Source organism: Caretta caretta, chromosome 2, assembly GCF_965140235.1.
Source record: "Caretta caretta isolate rCarCar2 chromosome 2, rCarCar1.hap1, whole genome shotgun sequence".
Classification (NCBI taxonomy): Eukaryota; Metazoa; Chordata; order Testudines; family Cheloniidae; genus Caretta; species Caretta caretta.
Genome location: NC_134207.1, coordinates 211,310,112 through 211,332,724, shown reverse-complemented (window position 1 = coordinate 211,332,724; position 22,613 = coordinate 211,310,112). Strand labels below are relative to the sequence as shown.

General features: G+C 41.2%; 1 long non-coding RNA gene across 2 annotated transcripts in view; it reads left to right on the top strand.

Moving 5' to 3' along the window:
• Window positions 1–14,787: 14,787 nt before the first annotated feature.
• Window positions 14,788–22,613, top strand: part of LOC142070868 (uncharacterized) — a 53,050-nt gene continuing 45,224 nt past the window's right edge. Inside the window, exons 1-2 of one of the 2 annotated variants that reach the window (XR_012666785.1) lie at window positions 14,788–14,913; window positions 21,573–21,653. This is a non-coding gene — a long non-coding RNA (uncharacterized LOC142070868). Of the gene's footprint in view, window positions 14,914–21,572; window positions 21,688–22,613 lie in introns of both variants that reach the window. The other variant, XR_012666784.1, reaches the window with a different exon arrangement.

The window sequence follows — 22,613 nt, the reverse complement described above, 5'->3', positions numbered from 1 at the left end:
TTTTTAACTACAACAGCAATCTTTTAGCAGCAGCACCCACTCAAAAACACAGAACTCAGAGGCTAATAATCATCTTTCAGCTTAGGTTATTGCATGCAATTTTTCACATTCATTCAGTTTTCTTCATACAGCTCTTAGTAAGGTAACTCCCTTAACAATAAAAGCTTTTGTGGCAGCCCATTACAATGGAGAACTAACCACTCCTAGGGGTTTTTTTATTGGCTTCTTGGAATATTTATAGCAGTCTTTGTTCTCCCTCTAAGCTTATGCATCTGGGTGTGTATGGCTATTTTTTTGGCAATTGGGAATGACATTCTACATCTGTGAGGCTTTAAAGTTTTATATTTGTTTTCCTCTATATATTGTTTATTATTGGCGTGGAAGCCAGCATTTCCCCTGCCTCTTCATTGTTTAGTACTTGAATATTCACTGCTAGACAATTTTCAGTCCAAGTTGCCTAACAAAATTTTATATGCTGCCATGACACTTCTTCCTGATAAATGGGTTACAGTGTACACAGAAAGGTGGAGTGATATTTAGCTCCTCACTAACAAAGCAGAGAATCCCTATGGTCACAATGAACAGATTAAATTTCCAATATAAGAATTTCCATAGAAAAAACTCACAATACAATAAAGGAAAACTTTATCAATAGGAAAACTCAACACTAAGCCTAAAAGGAACAGGAAGCAACGAGGGGAACAATGCCTTCTTCCAGCTTGCTAGGAAAGTCTACTTAAACAAGGATTTGGCCACACAGCTATGAGCATTTGCCACTTCCAGACTGGATTAATGCCATTAACTACAAGTTGAAGGGGAAAGCAGCCTTCAGTTTAGGCAAAATATAGCAGCCTGTTTCCTCAGCTGGATGAGCTACCAGGAGCCCTGTGCTCCGTCATTTCAATATCTTGAGCCTGATCTTCAAAGCCATCATCAGGCATTACCCAGCTATATCAGTGACCCCATTTCTGTTCATGACCTGCCAAGACATCTGTGCTTCTTTGGGACAATGCAGCTCAAAATACCAACAATGAAGCATATAAGAGCTGAAGATAAAAGCATACTAGGTTGAGGGGTGTCCAGCCATAGGATGATCTTTCAGATATTCTAACTGCAAGACATTTCTCACCGTAACCAGAGTGGGGGTGATGATGAATACCTGAACAAAAACTGAATATCCTAGGGAGAGCTTCCTGTAAATAGGGGAGAGACTTAAAGAGTCAAAGACTCCATGACAGCCAGGTCTACACTAAAAAGTTAGGCGACTTTTGGGACTCAGGTGTCCCTGAGTGCCATAGTGAAGCCAACCTAACCCCCAATGTAGATAGCGCTAGGTAGCCAATCTTTAAAAAAGGGAAGAAGGAGGATCCTGGGAACTACAGGCCAGTCAGCCTCACTTCAGTCCCTGGAAAAATCATGGAGCAGGTCCTCAAAGAATCAATCCTGAAGCACTTGCATGAGAGGAAAGTGATCAGGAACAGCCAGCATGGATTCACCAAGGGAAGGTCATGCCTGACTAATCTAATCGCCTTTTATGATGAGATTACTGGTTCTGTGGATGAAGGGAAAGCAGTGGATGTATTGTTTCTTGACTTTAGCAAAGCTTTTGACACGGTCTCCCACAGTATTCTTGTCAGCAAGTTAAGGAAGTATGGGCTGGATGAATGCACTACAAGGTGGGTAGAAAGCTGGCTAGATTGTCGGGCTCAACAGGTAGTGATCAATGGCTCCATATCTAGTTGGCAGCCGGTATCAAGTGGAGTACCCCAAGGGTCGGTCCTGGGGCCGGTTTTGTTCAATATCTTCATAAATGATCTGGAGGATGGTGTGGATTGCACTCTCAGCAAATTTGCGGATGATACTAAACTGGGAGGAGTGGTAGATACGCTGGAGGGGAGGGATAGGATACAGAAAGACCTAGACAAATTGGAGGATTGGGCCAAAAGAAATCTGATGAGGTTCAATAAGGATAAGTGCAAGGTCCTGCACTTAGGACGGAAGAACCCAATGCACAGCTACAGACTAGGGACCGAATGGCTAGGCAGCAGTTCTGCGGAAAAGGACCTAGGGGTGACAGTGGACGAGAAGCTGGATATGAGTCAGCAGTGTGCCCTTGTTGCCAAGAAGGCCAATGGCATTTTGGGATGTATAAGTAGGGGCATAGCGAGCAGATCGAGGGACGTGATCGTTCCCCTCTATTCGACATTGGTGAGGCCTCATCTGGAGTACTGTGTCCAGTTTTGGGCCCCACACTTCAAGAAGGATGTGGATAAATTGGAGAGAGTCCAGCGAAGGGCAACAAAAATGATTAGGGGACTGGAACACATGACTTATGAGGAGAGGCTGAGGGAGCTGGGATTGTTTAGCCTGCAGAAGAGAAGAATGAGGGGGGATTTGATAGCTGCTTTCAACTGAAAGGGGGTTCCAAAGCTGCTTTCAACTGAAAGGGGGTTCCAAAGAGGATGGCTCTAGACTGTTCTCAATGGTAGCAGATGACAGAACGAGGAGTAATGGTCTCAAGTTGCAGTGGGGGAGGTTTAGATTGGATATTAGGAAAAACTTTTTCACTAAGAGGGTGGTGAAACACTGGAATGTGTTACCTAGGGAGGTGGTAGAATCTCCTTCCTTAGAGGTTTTTAAGGTCAGGCTTGACAAAGCCCTGGCTGGGATGATTTAACTGGGAATTGACTAGATGACCTTCTGGGGTCCCTTCCAACCCTGATATTCTATGATTCTATGATTCTAGGTCAAAGGAAGAATTCTTCCATCGACGTAGCTAACGCTTCTCAGAGAGGGGGATTACCTACGCTGACAGGTGAACCCCTTCCATCGGCCGTGTCTACACTGAAGCAGAGCAGCTGCCACACTGCAGCGTTTCAAGTATGACAAGCCCAAAGTCCTCCAGACATACTGATATGCAGATCCACTTCATCTGGAAAGTGTTTAGATGCTACTGTGATGGGCATTAAACCCTAAGGAAAATAGATAGCTGACCCCTGAAGATGTCACAGGACTGGCACAGACTTGCAGTTGACTTCCTGAAGACACGGAAGGTAAAAGCAAAAAGCCCTCTGTTTTCTTTGGAGATGATTATGCAAATTAAATACCTAACATTTTCATGGCCCAGTGCAGGCTGCTGTGGTGCTGCTGTTTGTATATGCACACAGACAGCTCTGAGAGGGTGGTGGCTCCTCCCTTCTGAAAGAATTCTCCTAGACATTCAGAACACTTCACGTGGCTTAAGTATAGCCTAAAAGTGAGAGAGGTACTGTAAAAGAATTTACAGTGAGACTATAAATATTTGCATACTTTTAGAGGTCTATACCTTATAAATCTTTGAAAACAATAGTAAAATAATTATTTTTCCCTTCAAATACTTTTAATTTTCATACTGCCAATGCATTTTCTTGTTTGAGCTGGAACACAGGGACATATAAGGTGCAGTATGATTGGGCTAGTTTGAATTAATATTCTTGTGAGTTGAAAGAAAGAAAAAAGTCAACGAATACATTAGAAGTCAAAGTCAGAGAATACATTACTCTTCCCAATTTTAAAATGTAAAGTATAAGTATGATTTGTTTTCTGGTAAATAGCAATCATGTATAAAATGGGAACAAACTATGGAAAATAATTAAATAACAGTCTATTCATTTGAAAACCAGGAACTTTAGTGTTGTGGAACACTCTTGGGCAGCTTCAGTTTTGTAAATTCTTTATCTCAGCTGAAAGGTGAAATTAGCCGCTTTCTCAGAAACCCTAGGAAGCTATTGTGTCAATGCTACACTCTGGCAACTACTGTTTGATTCCAGTGCCACTGGTTTAGATGAGCACTGCAATCAGGAATATTAAAAGTGAGTTTTTGAATTGTGTTGCATGAAACAATGGTGCTTCTTGCAAACAAAGAAACTGAACGAGGACCCTATTTTAGAAACATTTATAGTAGTATAACAGTATTATACATGCCAAATTATGTAGCTGAATTCAGCCGCATAAAAACCACAAACACAAATAAAAGACTGGGAGTGGGAAGGTGGTATCTGAATAAAGAGAATGAAGCGATAAATATTTCAACGTAAGATGCCGGACATCTTACTGAATACTTAATTGTTAATATTGTGAAGAATAACAGAATAAAGTTGTCTCTAAAAATAATTTACATGTTCATATTCAATTTACTTCTCCTCTTGCGTACAGTATTCTATCGGCTTTTTTAACTTTTAAAGATAATCTACAAGGTATTATTTTAATTTGGGCAGCAAATTGCATCACTGTTCATTACACTACCTGCAATATAGGTATAAAATTATCCAATTTTGCTCCATTCTTTTAATTTACTTGAAAGTTGCTAACAAAGCATCTTCAGAGGATACATGATGTTTCATAGTACCGGGGGCAGATTTTGGTCTCATTTACACTGATGTAAATGCAAAGTAACTTCACTGATCTGTAACTGTCATGTTGTGGCTGTTCACAAATGTAATTTTTTTAACACATCCAGGACATTTGCAAGTATTGTGGTAAACCAGTCAAAAAAGCTATGTTAGAATAATTACATTTTTGCTACCATGCGAAAGCACCCAAAGCAATATACTGTACAAGTTTATTATGAGAAATGATGAGGAAAAAAATAGTCTTCCTGCTACACAATAGGGTTTATGAGAATATCCCTAGATGATTCATTAGTTTTAAACTGACATGAAAATCAATTAATTTTAATGGGGAATAACAGATTATGTGTTTAATAATTCATCTAATTTCCTGAGGCAAAGCGAATTAGACAATGCAATGTAAATCTAATAACAGTTGTGACCACATAATTTGACTGTCAAGAACAAAGCTTAGTGAAATGATCAAGAATGAAACAGAGAGAAAAACACTAATTGCGTGTAAACTGAGTGACAGTCCCATGTAACCCTAAAAGGCTGTGAGTTCAGTGTCATTATTTCTATTCAGTTTTTCTTTTAAATTGTCCTACTATTTTTTAAATTATGTATTCACATTAATTGGACAAATTAATAAATAACATAAAATAACTTTCCTACACTTTCAATATAGAGGTAATTTTCAGTTGCTAGAGACTTTATAGAGTGCATGAAACTATGTGAAAATTGTTTTATAGTCTGCATTAATTAAACAATAATGACCCCCAGATCAGGCATTTCCTGTTTGTTAATGACCAGCTGGAAGAGTTGAGAACCTGAAGCAGAGCAGAGGGTCCTTAACCTGGTTGGTCATTAACGTTCGGGAAATGCCCGACCCAAAGGTCATTGTTGATGTTATTCTAAATCATGATAATTGTTATGTTTTTCCATACACAAAGAGCAGGCATCTACTTTCAGTCTGAATGACTTTTATTTCAGATTAAGAGGAGCAACAAAACAGGAAAAAACAAAAGTAAAGGCACACAAGAGAGTGCAATGTGCATCTCCTCTGTAACATACTGCATCACTGCCTCACAAAATGGTAGCTGCGGAGAGAGGGCTACTAGAAATGTCAAGGTGCAGTGCACAGAAAACAAGATCATAGCAGTTACTAGCTTTGTATCATACACCACACAGTAACATTAACGCACTAAGAAAAATAAAGGGATTACCTTTGTATATGTTAAAAATATATACATTGAAGTACATGTTGCCATGGATACAGGGCTCTGTTTAGAGGACTGATCTTTTCCTCACAGTGTAAGGACACCATAATAACCAATAGGATTACAGGGATTCGATCTTTGTGTTGGTGATGTAATTACTAAAATAATCTAAAGTAATGGTGTGAAAGGCCCAAAATGCTTTCCTTCCCACTACCACTTACAACAGAGTCAGCACATTCTTAGATGGTTATTATAGTTAAGATTCTGTGGAGTGTAATCAGAGCAAGTCGAACACCAAGCTTGTGCTATGACCCTGCTACTCTCATCTTCCCTTTTCCTGTACTTCATGTTAGTTAATTTTAGAGTTGAGCCTGAATCAGTACCCTGAACTGAAACACCCTGAACTCTGGAAGTAACAGGATCTGGACATCAACCTGCAGTTCCAGATCCAAACAAGATATCAATGTCCAGTTCCAGATTGGAAGTATCTTCTTGAGTGTTTCCTACTACTGACACACCATTTCTGATTACTCTTGCCTGCTCCCCTTTATACCCCAAGTTTGCTCCACCCCTACCTTTTGTTCTCTCCTTTCTTCAGGAGAGCACTACCTACAAGGCTGCTGCCAGTGCAGGGGAGTCTACACCAATAGCTGCCTCTACATGACTGCTCTGGGGGAGGTAAACCACAGCAATATCTGCCTCCTGTTTCTGGGGGGTAGGAGTGGAGGTGAAAGGGATGCAGGGCTCCATCTGCTTTTCTCAAAGATTGAGGAGAAGATGAGAAAGGAGTCCTAAACATGGCCTTCCCTGGTGCCCACTGACACCTTGCTGCATGTGGTCCTTGGTGTTTCCCTTTGGGGTCTGTTCTACTCTGCTACTCTTCTGCAAGGAAGTACAGAAAGATCAAATATGGGGAGGGGAGATGAAGTGGGAGAGAGGCACAGATATAGGCTGGGCGAGGTAAAAAAGGATGAATAGACATGGGGGATGGAAAGGAGATCCATATGGAGAGTAACCCCTTGCACGCTTCCAGATGACCCTGCTGACTCCCCGTGCCACAAAGCACAAGTGGGCGATGGAAGAGGTGAATACTACCTCCCCAAAGATGCCAATGGTAAGTGCAATATCATGCTCGGGGCCAGTGTCTTGCCTGCTACTATAGAAACAATGCTCATAAGAGCAGTGATTGAGGACTAGAGCTGATCAGAAAAACTTAGATGGAACCATTTTCCATCACACAATGCAGTTCCATTGAAGTCAAAATGTTTCACAAAATCATGTTGATTTTGCTGAAATTTTGTTTTGGAGAAAACCATAAAAAAAAGTTCTGATAATGTCAAAACATCACATTTTGACATTTTCAGAGTGAAAAATTTTGATTTTCCATTTTGTAACATTTAACTGCCTGCACTTAAGCCGCTTTGTAATGAGGGTCAGGGGGTTGCATGTTGTTATTTTATTCCACTATATGTTTATTCTATAAGTCAGGGGCAGGCAAACTTTTTGGCCTGAGGGCCACATCAGGTTTCCAAAACTGTATGGAGGGCTGGTTAGGAGAGGCTGTGTCTCACCGAACAGCCAGTCGTGGCCTGGCCCCCGACCCCTATCCGACCCCCATCCAACCCCCTCTGTCCCCTGATGACCCCTGGACCCCCCACCCCTGACTGCCCCCTGCTACCCCATCCAACCCCCCCCCCTCATTCCTGACTGCCCCCCCGGGACTTCTGCCCCATCCAACCCCTCTGTTCCCCGCCCTCTGACCCCTATTCACATCCCTGAACTCCCCTTCCCTCTATCCAAACCCCATTGTCCCTTTACCATGCTGCCTGGAACACCAGTGGCTGGCGGCCCTACAGCTGTGCCACTCAGAGCACCGGGTCAGGCCGCGGCTCTGCAACTGCGCTGCCCGGCTGCCCAGAGCATGGCACAGTGCACTGAGGCTGCAGGAGAGGGGAACCAGCAGGGGTGGGGCCAGGGGGCTAGCCTCCCGGGCCAGGAGCTGAGGGGCCGGGCAGGAGGGTCCTGCGGGCCGGATGTGGCCTGCAGGCCGTAGTTTGCCCACCTCTGCTATAAGTAGAATAAGAATTATTTAAAGGGGAAAGTGAGCAGAGGAAATTTGGAAAGGGTAAAATACTTCACATTTCAATAGGCCATGAAACCAGAACTAAGGATGGCCATTGGAAAGGCAAAATATGATGATTAGTGTTGTGACACTATATATTTTATCGTGTTAGAAAGTGGCATTGAGAGATACAGATAAGCTGGGTAAAACAGCTGAAAGTCCTTAGAGAGTTTTAAATTTATTGTTTTTAACATCAGCATTTAAATGAATCACTTGAAATAGGCTTACAGCAAATGAGAAATATTTATTCATAGCTATGTGTACAATTAAATTTAAAGAATTACATAAGGTTAGTTTCAACAGATTTCTATTGATTCTTCTAGTTAATAAAGAGTTAAAGGATGAAGTGAGTTTTTAAAATATATAAGTGCTCTGAAGGTGCTAGAAAGGAAAAGCACAGTACTAAGTGGTCATGTGGCTAGTGCCATTCATCTTGGTAGTGACTATCTGTCAAAAGTGGCAAGAGCCCCTGTTAACAGCCCTGACCTGTGCGGTAATGAAGGGAGAGTGCACAGCAAAGTGTCCATTATCAGGCAGTTGGGAGCAGTAAATTGGTGCAGTTTGCCTCAATCTTGCAGCAAGTTGAGATGTAACATAGGTGGGGATCAGCAAGAGGCAATTTTATCCTATGATCATTTTTGTCAGATCACATCAGAGTGGGAACTTAATCAGATTCAGGCTTTCAATTAAACAAGTCCCCACGCTAAGTGACCACTCCCAGGAATGCTCTCTCTGGTCCTTTATGAAAAATCATGTAAATACACCTGCTGATATTTAGACAAGAAGCAGTCATGGAGAGTAAGGTAAACAACACACCTAGATGACAGTCATGTACAATCAATCACATCTTGCACCCACTCAGCAGGGCTAACAGCATGTAATAAAAATAGGCCACCTATGTTACTGATACAGTACCACTACTGTGTTTACACACAATTGTAACTAGAAAAATCTGTTTAATATTGTTTGCTTTTTATATATATATATATACACACACACACACAAATAGAAGCTCAGAGACGTTCACTATTATTATCCAGTTCCAATGCCACTTTACTGAGTACTAACCACAAAAATCTATGCAATGTCCGGTTTCTGATTCAGATGCACAAAGACAAGAACAGTAAGTTAAGTCTGAAACAACTGTGCAGCCTTAACCTTAGAGAGCACTCAGTAAATTGCAGTAGGAAGCAGAAGACAAGTGTACTTGTCTCAGCTTCAGTTCACTCTTTCCCCCCAATCAAACGCCTCTATCCTCACCTCTGACCCCCCCCATTCCTCCTCGGTGCTGGGCCAGATTCCTATATCATCCTCCATCCACCCTGCTAGTTCACTTCCTCTCCTCTGATATATAATTCCACACACCTCCCTACTGCCACCCACTTGGCCAGTTCTCTCCCCACTAATTAAATTTACCTGCCTCCCACAGCAGGTTCCCATCCACACTGTCAGGTTAGGAACTGCCAGCAGAGGAAGAGCACATGGCTGGGGAACAGTGTGGTGAGACAGGTCAGGAATCTTTCTTACTCTGAATAGTAACATTCCCTAAGGGCCTATTCTGACAGTTTTCCCAAAAGGGAAAATCCTAAAGAATTTAATAGAGAATGACCTTCCTATAGACATTTTAAATCAACTTCTTGATGTCTATGGTAAATATCTATATGGATATTATACAGGATGGCTCTGAAATTCTAGCGTAAGAAAACAAATTTCTATTCCATGTTGTGATTGTTACAGGGGCACTTGTAGTGCCCCCGTGTACCTTGCCTAACAATTTACATTATAAAAGATATTTGTGATCTTTTCTGAGACGCTCTAACACCTCTGTTGTTTACAGTAGGTCTTTGAAATTCTGCTGGGGCAAAGCCGTCCAGCTAGAAAAGTGCCTTTTCTTTATCCCATTAAATTTAATTCAGGATTTTCTGAGATAAATATAGAAAATCAGCTTTTCCCTTCTGCCATGTGCATGCCTCAGGCAAGTTTTGGCAGTATGCCGAAAAAAAAAAAAAGACTGAACAGGTACACTCTAAGGCTGAACCCATGCAGCTGATAAAGCAGCAGCAGATTCGGCAGGGGGAATGCCTGCGAGCTGGCAGAGCTGCTGAAGCTAGGGTGGAGGAGAAATGTGCCAGGCCTTGCCTAGTGACTCCATAGACCCAGCACATACCCAAGCAGCCCATCTGGGAGCACCACATGGAGCAGGAACTCCAACCAATTCTTGGAGTGGGAGAAAGAAAGCCAGGCTAACCCTAACCCAGCTACATATTCCCCCCTCAGCCTGGTGGAGCTCCAGTGGTAGCTGTCTGTGTTGCAGTGCTGAAGGTTCAGCGTTCAAACTTGGATGCTGATGGATGGTTGTTATGGTTATACATAATAGAATTGTATTTACCTTTTTTCATAAAAAACCAAAACCATCCCCCTCCCCCATCTCTAGGAAATTACACACATTTTTGTTGAAAGAACGTTATGAAGGGTGGGAAATCAGCATGCTAAATGTAGGAAATTCCAGATTTACAGTTGTTGTGCAACTTTGATTCGGCTCCCTGGAGCGGATGCATTATGATACACTCATGAATTACATGATCATAGTCTGTTTTTTTCCCCGAGGACCTCTGCCTCATTCAGTGCACTGGATGTGTGCATGGAGGGTGGGGGTGGGGGGCAGGGCAGAGTTAAGACAGGTTACTGACCGTTCTTAATTTTGGACTGCTTGATTTACCAACCTAAATAACATTCTTTTAACATAGTATGTTTGTGTGTAATAGGATTCTTGAGTCATTTCTATAGAATTCGGTTACATTCCATGACCAGGGCCCCTGCCTTATAAGGCCTTCTGCCCTGCCTGTAAGAAAACATGGAGCACAGAATGAACAGAGACCCTAGCTTAGTGCTCTTCTCACTGCTATGGACATGTTTCAGAGAGATCAGGCAGGGCCTTGAGAATGTTGTTTTTCAGAGCTGGGACTGAGGGGAAGAGGAGCAGGCTGGTACTCTGAGTGAAGTGTGGAGCAGCAGCTTTGTGGTTAGATCCCCCCCCCCCTTGCATTCTGAGCTGGAAATAGCAGAGTCTGGGAAGTCTTTAAAGTAAATGAGAGGCAAAAAGCCAGGGAGAAATGTGCTCCTGATGTAAGGTGAGAGTCAAGTGGAGTTCTGCTGTGCTCCATTCTATTTTATCCTCTGTCAGTCTTTAATAAAAAAATAGATATGTAAATGTGGGGAGGGAGAGATAAGGGAACAGTCTCCTCTCTGCCTAGCTACTTTATACTGCATGGAAGGTATAAACACCACTGCAGAAAAACCCTTGAAATATTTAGGTACAAGCTAACAGGTAGAAGGAGTTGCAGTATTGCCAGCCCCAAACATTCAAAAAATCAAGAGTTTTTAAAAAAATAACTTATTTTGGTGTCTTGTTCTTTGTCTTCTTGTTTTTGAGCCTTTAGGATTCGAGCTTTCAAAGTTTTCTCTACCACCAAGAGGTCAAGTAACTATTTTTTTGTTTTCAGTGAAAGCGGAGATTGTCTTGTAATCAAATGACTTCAGGAACTAGTGCTTTGAAAAAAACAACAAATATTGTGAGATGTAATAAAAATCACAAGATTTGGCAGTACTGGAGTTTTATCCTTAAATCTGAATGTCCTGGGTCTTGACGGTTTCAAGAAGAGGAAACTTTCAGATATATCAGATGGAAAACAGATGTCTCTTACCTTTCCACCTGAGTTTTAAAATGCCATATTTGCAAATGAGCACAGATAATTGTGTTTAAACCTGAGTTTTCATCTTCCCAGCCCATTTTCCCTTCATACTTGATCCTATAATGAAATCATTACACTGAATTTATGACATCACATTCACTCCATGGCAACAAAGTGTGATGTTTACCACCACGGGGATTAAGGGGACTTCAACGCAGGATCGAGAGAAGCTGCATTGTAAAGAAAAAGCATTTACTTCAGACACAAATATCTGAAACCATTTCAAAGGAAAAAGATGAAATTACAGGCAAGGTGCTTTTCATAGAAAATGTTCCCGTTTTTTCAAGTGTGAAATGTCTTTAAACTTTTTATCAGTTGAAAGAGATTTAGTGCTTTAACTTTTCATTTTTTATAGCAATATTTTAAAAAGGTTAATAAAAAGCTGAAAATGTGCCATTAAAAGACTATCCTTTTTTACTCCAAGTTTTGTACAGTATTGTAAATAATTCACATCTTCACAAGCCAGCCAGTGTTCTCAATTCCCCTGTGTTCTGAGGGACGCTCTTCTTCTTTTGCTAGGAGTTTCTTGTTGTGCAATAGGAGAATCCTGATTGGCTGATGAATTGAAGTGTGTGTGTGGGAGGGAATCATTTCTCCTGATGGAATGTTCCATTCTAATAATTCCCACAGGATGTGTGTGTTTTTTTAACAATAAAAGCAAACAAAAAAGGGAGAGAATGTTTTTAAACGTTGTTAATGTATACTGTACCATATGTGACAAAGATCCTCCTCTGCCTCGTTCACCTGCACATCCACCAATGTGATATATGCCATCATGTGCCAGCAATGCCCCTCTGCCATGTACATTGGTCAAACTGGACAGTCTCTACGTAAAAGAATAAATGGACACAAATCAGATGTCAAGAATTATAACATTCATAAACCAGTCGGAGAACACTTCAATCTCTCTGGTCACGCAATCACAGACATGAAGGTCGCTATCTTAAAACAAAAAAACTTCAAATCCAGACTCCAGCGAGAAACTGCTGAATTGGAATTCATTTGCAAATTGGATACTATTAATTTAGGCTTAAATAGAGACTGGGAGTGGCTAAGTCATTATGCAAGGTAGCCTGTTTCCTCTTGTTTTTTCCTACCCCCCCCCCAGATATTCTGGTTTAACTTGAATTTAAACTTGGAGAGTGGTCAGTTTAGATGAGCTATTACCAGCAGGAGAGTGAGTTTGTGTGTGTTTGGGGGTGGGGGGGAAGTGAGAAAACCTGGATCTATGCAGGAAATAGCCCGACTTGATTATGTAAAGAGTTGTCACTTTGGATGGGCTAGCACCAGCAGGAGAGTGAATTTGTGTGGGGGGGTGGAGGGTGAGAAAACCTGGATTTGTGCTGGAAATGGCCCACCTGCTGATCACTTTAGATAAGCTAGTACCAGCAGGACAGTGGGGTGGGAGGAGGTATTGTTTCATATTCTCTGTGTGTATATAAAGTCTGCTGCAGTTTCCACGGTACACATCTGATGAAGTGAGCTGTGGCTCACGAAAGCTCATGCTCAAATAAATTGGTTAGTCTCTAAGGTGCCACAAGTACTCCTTTTCTTTTTGCGAATACAGACTAACACGGCTGTTCCTCTGAAACCTCTGCCTTGGTGGGTCCTGCTCTTATTGGCAGATTTGCTTGCCTCAGAGATTCCTGGCAACCCTCAGTTTGGCCACTTTTGCTAGTGGCTCAACCCTGCCGTCCACTCAGCTACCCTCATCACTGGCCAGCATGGGGGAAATGGAGCACAATCCCCACAGTATCTGTGTCCCACCTAGTGGGTCAGGAACAGGCCAGATCCCTTTCCAATTTAGCCCTTCCCTTCTGGTGTTTCTCACAGACCAGGTCAACTCCTCCTGTGTTGGATCAGGAGTTGGGGGGAACCCGGGCCCACCTGCTACACTGGGTTCCAGCCCAGGGCCCTGTGGATAGCAGCTGTCTACAATGTTCCCTGTATCAGCTGCATGACAGCTACAACTCCCTGGGCTACTTCCCCATGGCCTTCTCCCAGCACCTTCTTTATCCTCATCACAGGATCTTCCTCCTGAAGCCTAATCACACTTGAACTCTTCAGTCTTCCAGCAGTACACCTTCTCAATCCTTGTACACCCCCCTACTAACTGATGGGAGGTCCTTTTTAAACCAGGTGTCCTGATTAGCCTGCCTGGCATAATTGATTATAGAAAGTTCTTAATTGGCTCCAGGTATCTTGATTAGCTTGTCTGTCTTAATTGGTTCTAGCAGGTTCCTGATTGCTCTAGGGCAGCCCCTGCTCTGGTCACTCAGGGAACAGAAAACTATTCATCCAGTGGCCACTATATTTGCCTTCGACCAGACTCCTGTACCCCACTGGTCTGGGTCTGTCACACATAATAATAATAATTAATAATTTGTACTTACATAGTACCTGTTACCTGAGCATCTCAGAAGTTTTATCAACACTAATGAAATTTAGTTTCACAGCTGTCCTAGAAACTGAAGAAAAGAGTGGACATTTTCAAAATAATTTTGGACATGATCATTTGCACCCATTTATTGCAACGTTTTCAAACATCCGTGCCTAAATATGGATTTAGGAAATGAACTTTAGGCATTTAAAAATTGTATCCAGAATTTATGTGCAAATGGCTTTTGCATGTACACACTGCCAGAGTTGTGTGTGCAAATACTGTTTGCACTCATATACATCCACACATTGTGTCTTTTCATGTCTGATTAGCCACGGCAAAGTTATGGCTAATACCATAGATTGTGGCCACTGCAGTCACACTGCGGCTCATAACCCCAAGAAGCTGCTGCCCTGGCAAGCTTGAGTAGGTGGTGAAGTGCTACTCTGGTGGCTTTGTGCTACCAGGGATTATTCCCTTTCAGGAGGACCTTTAGACCAGGTTTCTGGCTGCTTTTCACCACCAGAGAAGACCTGAGAATTGGGCCCCGTATTTTCACAGTCTATGCCTTTGTCCCATTTCCTTCCCCCTGGTTATGTGTCCCAGTTGACACATTGCCTATTTCCAGTGGACCTATTCAGAAACAAATGTACTGAGAAGCACATTTCTCCATAAAGAAGTGGTGATGTTCTGCCCCGGCATCCCATATTTTGCATCCATTTCCAATATCTACAGCTCTCTATGACTATTACTAATGGGTCTAAACAACACCTCCACTTGTAGCTTATTAGCATGTAAAGGGAGGTAGACTTTTTACATGCACCGTAGCTCAAGATGGAGAAATGCATCTTTTAGAATTGGAACTCAAGAACACAAATGATTAAATCATCCCTATTTATACAGCAGGAAAAAATTCACATTGGACAGGTTGGACACCATCTGTTATCACCAGTACCACTGCATTGCACTACAAGTTAGATTAAAGAAATACCTGACAGTGAGGGGCTATTTTCACTCCCTATCTTTGGATAGAAACTGAATGGAATAATAATTGTATGTTCTCAACTGATACGTAAGTACAAGTCTAATTTTGTGAGGGTTTGGAGAGTTTGAGTGGTTGTTGTTGTTTTTTTAGCCTCAACATTGGGTAAATCAGCTTGAGACTGAATTAAACAGGTGGCATACCACCTGTACATGATGATTAAAGGTGCTTATGCAATAATTTATGTGAAAATGCTATCGAACCCTGATAATATCACATCTGTTACTACTGTAGTACTCACTGTAGTGCAATATAATTTTAATCAGTGTATTAGCTGTTTGAAAAAACAAGCCTATGTTATTGATCTATCTTCCAGGAGTATTGGTTTGATATGAAGTGTCTGTTACAGCCTTTACTTTTTTAGCCTATTTGTCCATATTTTGTTTACTTGAACAAAAAATCCTCTAACCTTGCAGTATTACCAAGAAATTCAACTTTTGCCATAAACAGTTCAGATGTTTATCAGGAAAAAAAATGCTCTAGACTATTTTTGGTATATAAAAATCAGGAAATGAACCAAATGCTCTGCAGGTATTCATTATAATATTGGACTCTGCTTAGACTTCAAGATTATTTTATATAGAACTGCTTTTTAAACCTTGGGCACACACAAATGCATGTTTTGATGAAGTCAAAGAACCAGATTCTCATATCATGCTGGTGTAAATCAGGAGTAGCTCTGCTGAAGTCAATGCTTTTACACAAGTGTAAAATCAATGTGAGGTTAGAATCAAGCTCAAAGAGCCTGTCTCATCATCTTGTGTGGTAATTTACATATGTGCAAAGTCAGTGCCAAATGGGTATCAAACACCATGCTTCTGTGAGCAAATGGAAGAATATTGATTTGATAACATTCTACACCCACTTTGCGCAGGTGTACATCACAACAAGGAGCAATATCATGGAGAATCAGGCTCAGTGATGTAAATACATGTGCATTTGTGTGAAATGTTGCCAAATAAGTATTCTCTGCTCACTCCATGGTTGCATTTTAGATTCCCTTTGCATTGTAAATGGTCATGTGAGGTGCAGTGAAGGATCAGGCATGTAGTGTGGAAACTGAAGTAACTAAACCCATGATATTCAGGCTGCTAACTGCTTGATGGTTTTTAAGTATCCCAGGTTTATGCCTGTTTTAGTCTTCTCTAAAGAATTTTAGTTCACTATTAACAAATAATTTTGTGATATAAAGAGCCTATCAGTAAAACATACTTTCTGTGTAACCTGGAAATTAAGCACACTGGTGTATCACACTAAGGGGACTGCTAGAAGCCAGGCATTTTGATATCTTTCCCCTTCTATTTTTATAGGGATGAAAATGACCTTTTTCATGAATGTACATGTTTTTAATCATCTTTAGGTAAAGCTGCTGTAACATGGGAGTTAAATTACAGGCAGTGCTGAGATTCCACTTTATAAAAGGTGCAGAATGTTTTTGTATTCAAGTCCACAAGGAATCTTCCTGGTTAACAGTGGAATCATAGGTAATTTTCTTAACTCATGAACCACACATGAAGAACATCATCAGCTGTTGTAAATGCATAACCAACAACAAATCATTATGTATCTTTGGTTTAATTATATGGGCTTATTACACACCTGTACTGTAGAGATGAGGCTGGTATTTGCACTCGTGTTTTTTTCTCTATCCAAACAACATGAGCATTATAAATCTTTTCAGGGATTCATACAATTACCCCAGTATGCAGAATAGTTTTGACTGCATTCAAGTCAGAAACTGAGAAGATGCATGTATTTGTATGCATGTTATATTAACATACATGTGTTGTTTCTTGGGTAGTTCATTCACCACAGTGAACAGGAACCACATTTTCCAACTAAGATCACAAAAGACTTGTGAGTCAAACTGTAATTTAAGAAAAGGTTAAATAAAATCCAGAAAAAAATATCATCAGAATAGTAGTAATAATAAAAATAACTTAATCTTTCTTTCTTTTCTTTTCTAAATAAATAGATAAACAAAATTAAATATTGGAGAAGATACCATTTTGTGAACAAAAAGAATAAATGTCATCACATGATACTTTGCAAACACGTATTTAGGAGGGTTTTTTCAAAGGCACAAAAGAGTTATGAAATCATTGGGAATTGGGCACCTACCTGCCCTATGTGCCTTTGAAAACTGCCCCTTTAGTTTAAATCACTAAATGAGTAAACATGTCAGGCTTGATTCTCCTCCCCCCTTATAACAAATAAATCAGGAGTTACTCCACTGAAATTAGTAGAGTTACACTGGTGTAAGACATATCAGAATCCAGCTTATGATTTTTAAAACATTTATTGAATGCTCCACATTGAGACATTAACTTTGCTAAACTATCTTGTGGCTGCACATTTACTTCAGCTAGAACAATTACATCACCAATATAAGCTTAAAAAGTTAAAAATGACTGCAATTGAAATGAAACTCAAGACACTTATTAGCTTTAGTGTGGGTAACATTACAATAATAAATTGTGTAGCAATTTATTAATCCCATCTTTACTTATACATTTTAAATTCCATTTCACAACAATGACAATTACCATTACTTTATCTTCCTTTGAACAGACATTAAAACTTTATGGTTACAGAGCTGTATTACACCTGTAACCTGCTACAGTTAGCTAAGGTTTTCACATTCTTTCTTTACCGGTGCCTACCTTGTTTTCCTGGGGGAAAATGTGAGGTTATGCTGTGGACGACAACACATGTTCTGACAAATATAATCCTATTATCATAATGAAAATAATACTATTATGAAGGAATAAACAACAAATGGTGCATGAAACTTTGAGAAAATTAAAATTCTATTTGCATCTCCCAAAGGATCCAATACAGTCCCAGAGATGAAATTTGATAGTTTCTCAGGTAGACAAAAGCTTGCTGAAATAAGTTCTCTTCTGTCGAAGTTTAATAGTGCCAGCAAAGGAGGGTGGCTGAACAATATACTTGACTTGCAGTTGATGGAAGACTAAGGCAGATGGCTGTTTCGATGGAAAAATCTAGACTTTTTTCCTATGGTCAATTTTAAAAAAATTGTTTTTGTAGCCACAGGAAACTACGGTACATGAAAGATTTCACAGCTGTGTGTTTGTATAAAACGTCTGTCCCAATTCAACAAAAAAGATCTGACCCATCTTTGTTTTGAACAATCTGCTTTTTCCCATGGCTTTCACAGATTTGCAAAACATTGTAGCAAGAAAGATTTCTTAAAGCAAACTTGGGCGTTTTAGTCCCTTTAGGTTTAGAAAGCAATTTCTTACAATATTACCAGAGGTGGATTTCAATCCACTGCAGAGGGCCCTATGCTCCACTTACATTTTATGTTAAGACCTTAAGTGGGGGTGAAGTGGTGCATAGGGCCCTCCTGCAGGTCCTGGCAGTGGGCTGAATTTCAGCCCCTGTGAGCATGCAATCAGTCTGTCCCCATGCTTTCAAGTGCTTTTCTTCTCCTTTTAATCTTTGAGCATGTGTATGAACTATTCATCCTGTCCTCCTTTTATCTAATATTACAACAGGATTGTTCCCCTCTAGTACAGAAACTAAACACATGTCCACTCAAGATTTTCAGTACATCTTTGATTAAAACCACTTGGCAGGCTACAAATATACAGATTCAGTGTAGCTGGTTACACAGATAAAGTGGCCTCCGCCCCTTTCCTTTTGAAGTCCACCTTAGCCTTCATCAATCTTAAAGGCAGTTATTAAGTATCCACAAATCACATCTTGGATTTGTGTATAAAGTATATGTTACTAATAAACCTTGTTTCAATAAGTTGTTTTGCTTTGTGCAAAAAACAGGTACAAAAAGTACTATAGATTGTCCTTTGCTCTAAAACAATCAGAATATTATATAATTGTTTTCTCTTTATGGCCCTGATGTTAAAGGGCCAGATTCTCATCTATACACACCACTCTGACAGTGTGACTTACTCCCACTTGAAGGACTCTATATACTGCTAGAGTGGTGCGAGAGTGGTGTAATGTAAATGTGCTCCTTCAAGCTTATCAAACCAGCCACAGAACTACACCTGGTACATGGTCCTTAATTTTTCGCGTATGCCCAAATAAATTTGTTAGTCTCTAAGGTGCCACAAGGACTCCTCTTAGTTTTTCAGTTTCAGTACATTTTACGTCTAAGCTATGGATAGAGATAGTTGCTCAGTATTATTACCGTAGTTCTGTATCTGGTGCCACAGTGACTGTTTCCTGTCACTACTTCTTTGTATTCAGCCCCTATTCATAGTAGCACACGCAGCATGACAATCAGTTAGGAGCTTCTTCAAATACAATTGCTGCAAGGGAGTGACTTCCAATACTATTACAATTCTAGCCTAACCCACTTTTGACTTGGGGAGTCAGTACTTCTTAACAGGATAAATGAAAGAATCCATTGAAAACATACATAACATATATTTTCCGTCTACAGCTGAGTCCCTGTAGTTAGTTGGCCTCTGGACCCTTGGTTTTTATGTCTATCCCATCACTTTCCAAGCTGTAATTCACTTGTTGTCTTTCAGCACTATGCTAACATGAATAGACCTTTTTACAATACAGAATCCTCTGACCACCGCAAACAAGTATATTTGATCACTCATAATGTTCTCCTTTGTTATGCCAAGAGTGTAATGTCCATTGCACAAAAGGTGATGGAATTAATTGACATTGTGTGATTAATATCAATATACTGCCATTTCTAACAAAAACTCACCATCTCTTTGTAAGATATATCTTTTGTCAAAAACATATAATAAAAAATGCAGGTTTAAAATTGTTCTCCCAAACAGTCTTCAGTCCCTAGGTTGTCTACACAGATCGTTTAAAAACAGATTTTAAAAAAATCAAAGCATAGTGAAAGTGACTTACCATTCTCTTTAGGGCACTGGACTGTACCCTACTGCTTCTCCAAAAGGATTGCTCCAGCATGAATGGGCTGGATTTCTTTCTTTCTTTTTCTTTTTCTTTTTTTTTTTTTGGAGTGGGGGGATTTGTTTTCTTGGGAATCTAAATCCCAGGACTAGGTTTTCTTTGAGGTACTTTGCTTCCGCTACAGACAAAGGAGGAGGAAGTGGTGCTGTCTGGTTCTACTCCCTTGACACTCCATGTCATCTTCTGATTCATTCCAATCATGTGAATTTTGTCCTTTCTATAAATAACAGTGATGTTAATGTTCCAGTGACAATAGAATGTACATGACACCTAGCAACATGCATTCCTTTCCAGCATCTTCACTTCTCAAAGGCATCTTACTTTTTCCAGTTAAAGAGCCCACCATTTCTCTTCAGTCTCACATTGCCTCCATTAAAAGGCTGGGTTTTAAGAAGCACAATTTAAATCTGGGTTCTAACCTAGCAATTCTACTTAGTTTGAACATCTCCACTATTTCTCTTGCTGAGTATGTGCTTTCCCTTTTCAGAAATGTTTCTTCTTTTGGTCCTATTTTTTTTTTTTTTGGTGGCTATTGTTCCTGAAGTTGGAAGTGTATTTAAACAAGCAACATAGCTGATGCTGCTTTTATGCAGCGGTTTGTAGCGGTACTTTCATTTTTGTATTGGATTGTCAAGTACAGAGGTTGGGGAGGAGCAATCGCAGAGTTGCCTTTGTGGCACCTGGTGCAACAAGTCACACTGATTGCTATATGATGATTCTAGATCACGTAGGTCTGAAATGGGAGAGAGAACAGAAATCAAACTTAGACATAATGTGACTAAAGCAATGAGAACCTATCCTCTCTCTCTCCTTTTGGAAAGTTGCACATGTAATTACTGTGATCGTTTTCGCAAAAAGAAAAGGAGTACTTGTGGCACCCTAGAGACTAACCAATTTATTTGAGCATGAGCTTTCGGGAGCTACAGCTCACTTCATCGGATGCATTCAGCTGAAGCTCCCGAAAGCTCATGCTCAAATAAATTGGTTAGTCTCTAAGGTGCCACAAGTACTCCTTTGCTTTTTGCGAATACAGACTAACACGGCTGCTACTCTGAAACCTGTGATGGTTTTGCGAATCTCACATCCTGCCCTTTTATTTTCATTGATCTGGCTGCAAGCAGACTTTCTATAAGTGCACTGCTGTTAAACACAATCAGTGTGTAATTCACACATGGGCCAAGATCTCATTTTAAATTTGTTTGGTCAATGCCATGGGCTGATTCCTTGGACCCTGTTCTGGTTGCTCTAAAGGTGCAGTTAAGGATTACCCCTGTCGCTGTGGCACAAAGCTGGTGTGGCTGGTTCTTGTCAGTAATGAGAACTTGCAGTTGCCCCTGCTCAGCCTCTGGGCATCTGATGCACATAGTTGGGCCATCTGATTGGCTGAAGAAACAAGCAAGCCTACGCTTACGCACTGGACACTCAATGCACACACCTACAGCTGCAATCTCTCCTCTGCCTGCCTTGCTCCACCTCCGAACCAGCCTTGTTCCCAGCTTTGCTCCTGTCCTGCCCAGTCCACTCCAGCCCTGCTTCCCTACTTAGTTCCTAGTTCTGGCGGGCTCTGACCTTTGGTTCTGGCTCCTGGTTCCTGAGTCTGGTCCTGTGATACTTTCTCAGAGTATCCAGAACTCTATGCTATCTTGTTACTTTTCTGCCTCAGCAAGAGATACTGTGTGTCAACTCCTTGACAGTCCAGTGTGTTAGCTAGTCCAACAAACTCTGAGAACTCTACCCGTCCTTTCCTTGCTTTGCAGGTAACTCTGGATGCCCCTAGCACGCAAACCCTGGAAGAGCATCCCTCAGCAGTATCCTGTCACTGTCACTGGACACTCACAGTGAGCAAACATTATTATCGCAAGGGGGTGATTTGTAAGTAAAATTAAGCCTTGCTCATGATCTTGCGATAGACGTCTCAGGATAGACATCTCCCTGTAACAGGATTTTTTTTCAGCTGCAGCTGGAGCTAGGGCTCCCATTCTCAGCCCTGGGTGACTGCTCCCCTGCCAGCCTGGGAAGTGGGAGAGGGATTCCATTGCAGCCCCCCCACCCCAAGCCTGAGGATGGTGAAGAACCCTAAGAGGAGCAGAAGTGAGGCTGAGAGGGTTGAACTATGGCCTGGGGGCTGCAGGGGAGGCTGAAATGAGGGGGATGGGAGCTGATGGGGTGGGGAGGCTGTACTGATGGTGGGAATGGTGAGCAGATGGGGTGAGTGCTGGGAGGGTGAACTGAGGGCAGTGGGGGTCGAAGGGTTGCGGAGTTGAACTGATGTGGTGGTGATGATGAGGGACTGAACTGAGGGGGGCCTGAATTGAGAGGGTCTGGGGGACAGGATTAATTGCTGGGCAGGAGATGGGTAGATGTGCGGGTGAGAGTTCCTGCAGCAGGGGCCAAAATCACCTTATCCAGTACAGGTGGGAGATTGGGCAACACTAATTGTCACATGCACACACCCAGGGGATGGCCAGGGGCAGTTCAAAAATCAAGAAAGTGACATTAAAAACCACAATAAAATGTCATGATTTTTTGGGCCAATCTCATGATTTTGAGGACTCCAACTCATTATTTTTGATCTCTTGAAGTGGGCGATATTGCTCACAGAAATGACCAAGTCTGCTGTCTCCAAAGAGACAGAATACACACCAGCCTGTTGGCTCAGCTGAGAATGCTCCCCTCAGTTTAATATAACAGCACTGAGATGAGTTTATAACAAAACAGAATAAGTTTATAAATAAAGAACAGAGATTTAAATGCTACTAAGCAGAGATAATAGAAACAGAAAATGGTTACAAATAAAA